Genomic DNA, 10,075 nt, shown 5'->3' on the forward strand with positions numbered 1-10,075 from the left:
CTGTACGCGGGCCTCTCACTGCTGTGGCCTCTCCCGCTGCGGAGCACAGGCTCCGGACGCACAGGCTCAGCGGCCACGGCCCACGGGCCCAGCCGCTCCGCGGCACATGGGATCCTCCCGGACCGGGGCACGAACCCGCGTCCCCCGCATCGGCAGGCGAACTCCCAACCACTGCGCCACCAGGGAAGCCCATGGGTAGATTTTTGTAAGAAGGGAAGAAAAGAGAAACAAAAAATATTCCAGGTAGAAAACAGCAGGTTCTAGTACCCAGGAGTGATAACAAGTTTGGCGGATGAAGGAAATTGAAGAAACTCAGTATCTAGAGTGTGTTAAGGTTGGTGGATGGAAGTAAGAGAAGTGAAAAATGAGCCTGGAGAAGATCATGGGGAGCCCCACAAGCCAGATTAAGATATCTAGACTTTTTCTTAGATTTGTTGAAATACTATTAAAAACCCTATTAGGGGTCAAATTTATCAAATATGCCTGATCACACATTGGCTTGTTTTAAAATAAAACATGTATTTCTCTCAAGAAAGAAAACTCTTTATAATAACATTTAGATTTTTTACTATCTATAACTGATTTTGGTCTTGATGTATTAAATTGAGAACATACTACTTTTTTACATCTATACCTATTATTTAAAATCCTAAGAATTTCCATGGTAGATAACTTCCTAGTTTACAGGAAGACATCTAACCAGCTGAAAACCCCATGCAGTTTTCTCAATTAGTTTGAGCATCTAAAACATAAAGGCAGAAGGCAACACTGGAATTTAGAAAGATGTCGATTTGATTTTTATTTGTTCTGTAATATCTTTGACATAGTTTTATCAGCAAAATTAGACACAAATGTCTATCTTTAATTTTGTTTGAATTTGGGAATATTGTTTTTTAAAATACTGGTTCATAGACTATCAGGTGACTGACAACCAATAAATGGTAGCCATTATCAAGTATGATACAAATGTAGCGTGGTAATATTTTGAGGTGTTGATCTGGCTTTTAACTTTCCCAATTCATCCTGGGCCCTTATTTATTAATTTAGTCACAGCAAAAAGTAAAGAAAAATCCTTTCATTTCAAAAGCCAAAACGTTTTAGTTTCAAAATCCTAAAAGATGTAGAAATTAAAAATTATGCCATAGTGATTTGGAAAACTAAACAAACATTCAGAACTACCTGTCTTTTATTACCTTCTGCTACCTCACTTCCACCATCACCCAAGACTGGATTAAGCTGGTCCAGAAAAGTTAAAGAAATGAAACAAGAATTTAAATGCTGGTGATTCCCTAAAAGGAATCTTGTCTCCCCTGGAAAAATCCTGGGGTGAGTATGGGAGCTACTGATAGATGGTAGTTTGGGAAACTCAAGAGCAGATAGCAGCCTGAACCACCTTTTTCAGTTTAGGACTAGGAAAAATCAAGAATCAGAGTTCTGACCCCAGCCTGGTGTGAGAGCATCAGAAATATCTGCACGGGCTCTCTTGTCAGTCAGCTCTGAGACACCTTAATAGAATCCCTGTTTGAACCTCTATGTATCGGGGAGCCACAAAATGTTTTCCTCTGCTTCCATAAGCAGACTAATGTGGCGTCTCAATCTGGTAGACCCGGAAAGCTACTACGGCAACATGAAGCAATGATCTGTGTGGACCTACCACCAATGAGCAGAAGTGAGTGAGGAAATAACGGTAGAAACCATCATAAATACATGACCATGACTCCCGTTAGACATATCTTGGCTCCCAAGCATAGGACTTGCCCTTAATAAAGTCTCCAAAAGAAACAACCCGATGAACTGATGTAAAGACTACGTTGCTAAATTTATTATTTGGTACCTGGTAGAATGGAGGCTCAAAATTAAAATTAAATTTAATCATAGAAAAAAAATCATAATCCTTATGGCCTGAGAACTGTAGCCATTAAAACAATGAAAATCATTACTTTTTACAGAGTGCTTACAAGGTTGCAAGTATTAAATTAGCTACTTTACATAGGTGATCTCAATTTTATTAACAGTAAGGCATATTCTAAAAGTGCTCCTCCTTGAGCAGATGTTTCTCATGACAGATTCATTTCACTCTGATGGCAAAATCTGGCTCTGGTACACCCTCTTAGAGTTGCTTAACACCATACATCTTAGATAAATAGTGGATTAATAGGTCTTATACCCAGCAGTTTTAGATCTAGCAATTCAAGGTTCTTGTTCAAACCACAATTAACTTAATATTCATGCCCCCTGTCTTTTAAAGCCACTTCTCATTAGCAAGACCTTTATGACTTCCCAGCACAGTTGGCAACAACTTTATTTCTATCAAGCAAAAGACAATATGTTACAGATATTCACTATAAAATAAATAATACTGTCAAAGGCTTTATCCTGTCTTGGGGCTATCCTTAGCCTTCAAAAAAATTAATTGGTCCCACAGGCTTAGATGGATTTTAAATTTTGAAGAGAGAATTAGGGAGGAGGCACGTTAAAATGATCATTTTCGCTTTCCCTAAGGCACCCGGTCAAAGGCCACTCAGAATGGGAAATGTCCACTTGAGGCCTTGTTCAGCAAGAACTAACAGAATCCATACAACATTCAGCTGCAAACTTTATTATATTTTTAAAAAGTGAATTCAGTTTCCAGCCCTGCCAAAATATACAACTAAGTTTTACAGTTTTGACCTTAGGTAGCTAGGGAGCAACCACATAAGCTGACATCAAAGAATATTTGCTTTTATTTTTAAAATATTTATTTCATGCTTGTAAAATCTAAAGGTGGCCTGAATGTGAATGGGGATGAGACAGCAGAAACATGAACTGGGTAGGTAAAGGGTGGTTTCTTTTCTCTTAATAAGCTGGTAAAACTGCTAAGGAAAAAAATCACCTATCTGAAAAAAGGAAAACAATTGTTTCTATTGATCTCACCATCGTGTACACTTTTCCTTCTCGTGTGTGTGGGTGTGTGTGTTTAAATCATTGCAATAAGACTAAGATTACAAAGATATGAAAACAATCCCTAGGTATTTTTCTTGACCCTTCAAAAGTAAAAAAGCACGAAATAGTTTTGCCAAGAGGAACAGATGTTTCTGTTGTATATTTCTTACTCCCTGGGCATGCTTGAGAATTCTAAATATAAATGTTCAAACAGACAGGGTGCAAACACACAGGAAGTTTGGGGGGGGTGTGAGGATTCATCTCAGCAATTCAATCTGATTCACAATTTTACACATGAATCAAAAATCAGGAAAATTGGAAAAAGGACCATTTAGACATATTGACATATGTGGCATGCATCTTAAAAAGAAAGCCAATTCAGAGAGGTAGCTAATCTCATGACTAACTTAAACTACATAAAGAATAGGAACAAGTTTCAAAGACATACATACTAACTTAATTTTGCATGATTATCTCAATGCCCTTATATGACAGACTGAATGGGGTCGGTCACATTCGTAAATTCCCAAATTTCAATCACAGTCAGTACAGTTTTATATATTAAATTAAAAAATGAAGATCTCTCTCTGAGAAGAGACAGTAGAGGGGTCAGAATGAATATTCTAACTAACTAACCAACACATTACTTGACACAGAGTTATCTAATATTCAATACAGGATAATAATCTAAACTTGCTGCTCAGGATGCTGTAACAAATTAAGCTCTTCGTCTCCAATGGATAGTGACTACGATTTCCATTTCCACATGAAATGGCAATTTCATTTATTTCATGGCAATATAGTTTTTTGAAACTATAGTTTGAAAACTATATATTTCAAACTATATTTGAAAATACAGCTTTTTGAAACATTATTTTCTGAAAATAATATTTCTGGGTAACATTATCAGGATGCGACATAGATTGTTCCTGACTTCAAGTCCCCTCATAAGAAGACCAACTAGCAACTATCTATAGACGAGGCACTGCTGAGCACATCCCAGTACCCAGGGATGAGGCTGACGCACTCGCCTGGACCACAGAGGTAGAGAAGGACAACATCAGAAGGGTAAGAGAAGTGGCTACTCTCTGCATTTTCCCATCCCAGGCTGCCATAGCACCACGCTAAGACAGCCCCTCTGGGCCTACAGTTTCTAAAGTGGGAAAAAATAAGCCCAAGGTTGAGTTTCTTCTCCCCCAGTATGCTTCCCTAGAGGCCCACTCAGATCTTCTCTCCCAGGGATCACTAGGGGACCCTGCAGGGCTTGACCTCCGGAGAACAGAAAGAGATGGAGAAGGGAGTGGGGTTTACAGCAAACAGTGCTCAGATCTCAGACTGCATTCCTCCCTGCAGTGGTGCTTTAGCAGAGATCCCAGCAAGTGGCTCTGCCCATCTGCAGAGCAGAGCCAGTGCCTGCCCTCAGTTGACGGTTCTGCCTGATTCAGGAGCCCAGCGCAAGCCTCACTGGATCCGGAGCCCATTTTACTTCCCACCTAGGCAGGAAAGCAAATCTGAAGCACTGCCCAACTGCTGAGTATAGCCTCCAGTCCCACCCAACAAGGAAACCTGACCTGAGAATCAAGGCAGCCACGGAGTCTATTCTATAGCCACCCTCAGGCAGGGAGCCAGGTCAGCAGTACTACACAACTGCTAGATAACCAGACAGTCTGCTAGACAACCCCAGATAACCAGACAGGCTGAACAGTGACCCTGCACAACAAATAACCCCAACTCTCCCAGCTTATGGCAGAGTCCAGCCTATATCTTTGCTAGACTGCTGAATACAACCCACGGCCTGGCCGAGAGAGGGGGCCCAGCCGGTGACCCGCTCAATCATGGAGCATAATAACCCGCAGCCCCACTTGACTAGGAAGCGTAGACAAAGACCCCTCCTGACCTCAGAGCCCAGTCTCTAGCACATCCAACTGCAGGATACCCTTGGAGGCACCTCCCAACCAAAGAGCCTAGCCAGTGATCTTGCCAAACAGCAGAGCACAGCCAGATGTCTATCTGGCCACGAAGCCCGTCCTGCAGCCCCATTTAACTCTGGGGCACAGTCTGCATCCCTGCCTGATCACAGAGCACTGCCTGAGGACTTATTTCACCATAAAGCCCTGCCTGTGGCCCTGCCTGGACACAGAGTTCAGCCAGTGGCACCATCTGGTCGGGGAGCGCAACCTGAGACCCCCACCTCACCAGCAACTGCAGAGCCCAGCTCACAGCCCTGACCAAAAGCGGAGTTCAAGTGTCACCGCCCTGTAAGAGAACGTAGCCTGCGACCTTGCCTGACCATAGGTGACTGCACAGCCCAGCTAGTGCTTCCACCTGGTCAAGGAGTGCAGCCAGTGGCCCAGCCTGATCAGGGAGGCCACCCAACCACCCCTTCTGACTGCAGAGCCCAGCCAGCAGGCCCACCCAAACATGGAACCCAGCCAGCAGTAAACCCCTGACCTCAGAGCACAGGCAGCAATTGATTTGGCAAATGCCACCGCCCACCCCCACCCAAATTGACTTAAGAAAGGAGGAACAGGGCTTCCCTGGTGGCACGGTGGTTAAGAATCTGCCTGCCAATGCAGGGGACACGGGTTCGAGCCCTGGTCCGGGAAGATCCCACATGCCGCAGAGCAACTAAGCCCGTGCATCACAACTACTGAGCCTGCGCTCTAGAGCCCACAAGCCACAACTACTGAGCCCACGTGCTGCAACCACCGAAGCCCGCGTGCCTAGAGCCCATGCTCCGCAACAAGAGAAGCCACTGCAGTGAGAAGCCCACACACCACAACGAAGGGTAGCCCCCACTAGCCGCAACTAGAGAAAAGCCGCGTGCAGCAACAAAGACGCAGCGCAGCCAAAAATAAATTTAAAAAAATAAATAAATTTATTTTTAAAAAAAAGGAGGAACAGAAGCAGGTCATATTCACAAAGGGTGCACATGGCTATGCATTTACTGCCATGGGCTAGGACTATGTTCATTCTCCTGTTTCTGTTCTTTTTGGACATTCTCTTTTTTATGATTAGTGTTTACCTAAAATTTTATTTTCATACAATTATTTTAAATCTATTTACAGCTTTTTATTTAAAGCTCACCTCTTGTAAACAGAATATATTTTGATCTTGCATTTTGACCAGTCTGACAAATATGCATTCTATTAGAGTGTCAGTTCATTTATTTTTCAATATAATTATTTAAATGATTGTGTTTAATGCTATCATTTTGCTTTTTTTTCTATAACTTCCATTTACTTTTTCCCCTAGTACTTCTGTCCTACCCACTTTTGTGTTGATAAAATTAGTTAGGTAATATATTTTATTTTCTGTATTATTGTCTCTTCAGTTATAGCTTTTTGTATTATTTTAAATGTTTGCTCTGGTGATTACCATTTATATTTTAATATATCACAGTTGATTTAAGATTAGCATTATACCCTATCAAATAAAATATAGAAACTTGCAACAGTATAACTTCATTTACCAATCCCACTATGTTACTATTCATTCCAGTCTGATGATTTTCCCTTTAGCATGTTTGGAAGCACAGTTCTACTCAAAAATTTTTCTTAGCTTTTGATTTGGCGAAGGATGCTTTTATTTTACCTTAACTTTTGAAAAATATTTTTACTGTATATTGATTTCTGCATTGGCAATTTTCTTCTTTCAGTTCTCTAACAATGCTTTACCACTGTCACCTGGACCCCATTTTTTATGATGGGAAGTTAGCTGTAATTTTCACCTTATGTATAACGTATCACTTTTCTATGCTGTTTTCAAGATTTTCTTCTTATCTTTGGTTTTTAATAGTTTGACTATGATGTGCCTAGATATCATTTTCTTTTTATTCACCCTACTTCAGAATTTTCGAGCTTCCTGAATCTGTGAGTTCACATTTGTTACCATATTTAGGAAAATTTTGTCATTATTTACTCCATTTTCTAAAAATTTATTTTCTTTTCTCAACTTCTGAAATTTCAATTATCCCTTAATGTTGTCCCAGTTGTCACTGATATTATGTTTTCTTTCTTTTTAAAAATTCTTTCTTCTCTGTAATATTCAGGTTGAACAATTTCTGTTGATATATCATCAACTTCACTATTTCCTACACAATGTACAATGCAATTTTAATTCCATCAATTGAAATTTTTTTCAAGTTTTGTACTTTTGAACTCTGCATTTTGCTTTATTTCCTTAGTTTTCATGTCTCTGCCTAAATTGCACATATATATAATAATTACAACAATATTTTCTGTTAAGTCCAAGAACATATTTATAATAAGTGCTTTAAAATCCTTGCCTACTGATTCTAAAATCTAGATTATCTCAGGGTTGGTTTGTATTGATTACTTTTTCTTTCAACTTTGGGTTATATTTTCCTGTTTCTACTCATCTCAAGTAATTTAATTTTAATTTTAATGGACATTATGGATGACATATCATACAGACTGTTGTTCATTTATCTTCTTCTTTTTTTTTTTTTTTTTTTTTTTTTTTTTGTGGCGGTACGCGGGCCTCTCACTTTTGTGGCCTCTCCCGTTGCGGAGCACAGGCTCCGAAAGCGCAGGCTCAGCAGGCATGGCTCACGGGCCCAGCCGCTCCGTGGCATGTGGGATCTTCCCGGACCAGGGCACGAACCCATGTCCCCTGCATCGGCAGGCAGACTCTCGACCACTGCGCCCCAGGGAAGCCTTATCTTCTTTTTAAGAGCAAAAATTTAAGAGTTGTAGCAAAGAGTTGACTTGGCTGGAACAATATCCAAACCCTGTCTCCCCAATATGGGCAGATTGACATCTCTGCTCAGTTCTCTTAACCTTCTATCTGTCCCTTACTTTGAGCTCCTTAGAATCTTGGAATTCTGGGGCCATCCAAAAACCTGCCGGTAATTCACACACATTTTGGGGGGCTTCTCTATTTAAGGGGTATGTTCCCTAACATTGCTGCTGTTCTGGATGGCCCAAATTCTATCTTCTAATTTCTCAAGCCAAAAAGGCAAAAATTTTATAGTTCAGATTCAGCTGTTTTGCTCCCCAAGAAGTAGGGTTTGTCTCAAGCTATATGAATGAAATATAAATATAAAATTAGTATATAAACATAGATCTCATTCAGCTTTTGCCTTTTAATGATTGGCTCTTCAGTGTTCTTTCAAAATTTTTGCAACTCTCCAGTACCACTTTCAAATACTTAAAGAAAAAAATTCTTTCCAGAGTTTATAGTTAACATCTCTGTATTATTCCAGTACAGCCTAAAAATATATACTAGTTAACTTCAAAAGTAATGTGAAATAAAGACATTACTAGATTTTTTTTTTTTTAAATGATGAGATGATATGACACCTGTAGATCTGGACTAAAAATAATACTAAAGGATATTCCTCAGAGAGAAAGAAAATTGCCACATAAGGAAAACACAGAAATGTGGGCAGCAATGAAGAACAATGAAAAGGAGAAATATGAAAATAAAACAACTGTGTAAAACAATTACTAAAGTCTAGGGATCATAAAATATGTGCAAAATTAAAAAGTATGATAATCATACAACAGATGGGAGAGATTTAAATGGGGTTAGTGTTTCATGGTCCTATAATTTATAGAGTCTTGAAAAATCTAAATGCTAAGTATATTTGGAAGTACTAATAAATCAAGAATGCATGTAGTAATATTTAAGGCATCTAATAAAATGATATTAAAATGATTTATAAAACAAACTAGTGGAAAAAGAAAAGAAATGCTTAATCATTTTATTTATCCAAAATAAATCATGCCACTCCAAGCTGCCCTGGGCCACGAAGAGCCACACAGGTAGATAAGACACAATAGTCTTTAAAACAAAGACTGTTAGCAAGAGACAAAGAAGGACATTACATAATGATAAAGAGATCAATCCAATAAGATATAACAATTATAAATATATAAAAACCCAACAGAGGAGCATGTAAGTACATAAAGCAAATATCAGTAAACATAAAGGGAGAAATTGACAGTAATACAATATTAGTAGGGGACTTTAAAACTCCACTTATATCAATGGACAGATCATTCAGACAGAAAACAAATAAGGAAACACTAGCCTTAAATGACATGTTAGATGAGATGTATTTGATAAGTATGTACAGAACATTTCATCCAAAAGAAGAATACACATTCTTTTCAAATACATATGGAATATTCTCTAAGGTAGACTGATCACATGTTTGACCACAGAACAAATCCCAATAAATATAAGAAGGCTGAAATCATAACAAGAATCTTTTCTGATCACAATGATATGAGACTAGAAATAAACTACAGGGAAAAAAATGCAAAAACCACAAACAACTGAAGTCTAAACAACATGCTACTAACCAAACAGTGGGTCACTGGAGAAATCAAAGAGAAAATCAAAAAATGCCCTGAGACAATGTAAATGGAAACACGATGATCCAAATCTACAGCATGCAGCAAAAATAATTCTAAGAGAGAAATATAGCAATCCAAGCCTACCTCAAGACACAAGAAAAATCTCAACTAAACAGGCTAATTTTACACCTAAAGGAACTAAAAATGGGAAAACAAACAAAATCAAAGCTAGTAGAAGGAAAGAAATAAGAAAAATCAGAGCAGAAATAAATAAAATAGAGACTAAAAAAAAAAAAAGATCAATGAAACTAAGACCTGGTATTTTGAAAAGCCTTTATCCAGACTCATCAAGAAAATAAGAGAGAGGGCCCAAATAAATAAAACCAGAAAAGAAAGAGAAGTTACAAGCAGGACCACAGAAATAGAAATGATCTTAAGAGATTACTAAGAACAATTATACTACCATAAAATGGACAACCTAGAAAAAATGGATAAATTCCTAGAAACGTAAATATCCTAAGACTGAATCAGGAAGAAATACACAGTATGAACAGACCAATTACCAGTAATGAAATTAAATCAGTAATCAAAAAGCTCCCAACAGAAAAATGTCCAAGGCCAGTCAGCTTCACAGGTAATGTTTCTACAAAACATTTTAAAAACAGTTAACACTTATTCTTTCTCAAAGTATTCCAAAAAACTGCAGAGGAAGGAACACTTTCAAACTCATTCTCTGAGGCCAGCATTACCCTGATATCAAAACCAAACAAAGACATACACACACAAGGAAAAAAAAAAAAAAAAAAAAAAAAAAAAAAAAAAAAAAA

Source organism: Lipotes vexillifer, unplaced genomic scaffold, assembly GCF_000442215.2.
Source record: "Lipotes vexillifer unplaced genomic scaffold, Lipotes_vexillifer_v1.1 scaffold178, whole genome shotgun sequence".
Classification (NCBI taxonomy): domain Eukaryota; kingdom Metazoa; phylum Chordata; class Mammalia; order Artiodactyla; family Lipotidae; genus Lipotes; species Lipotes vexillifer.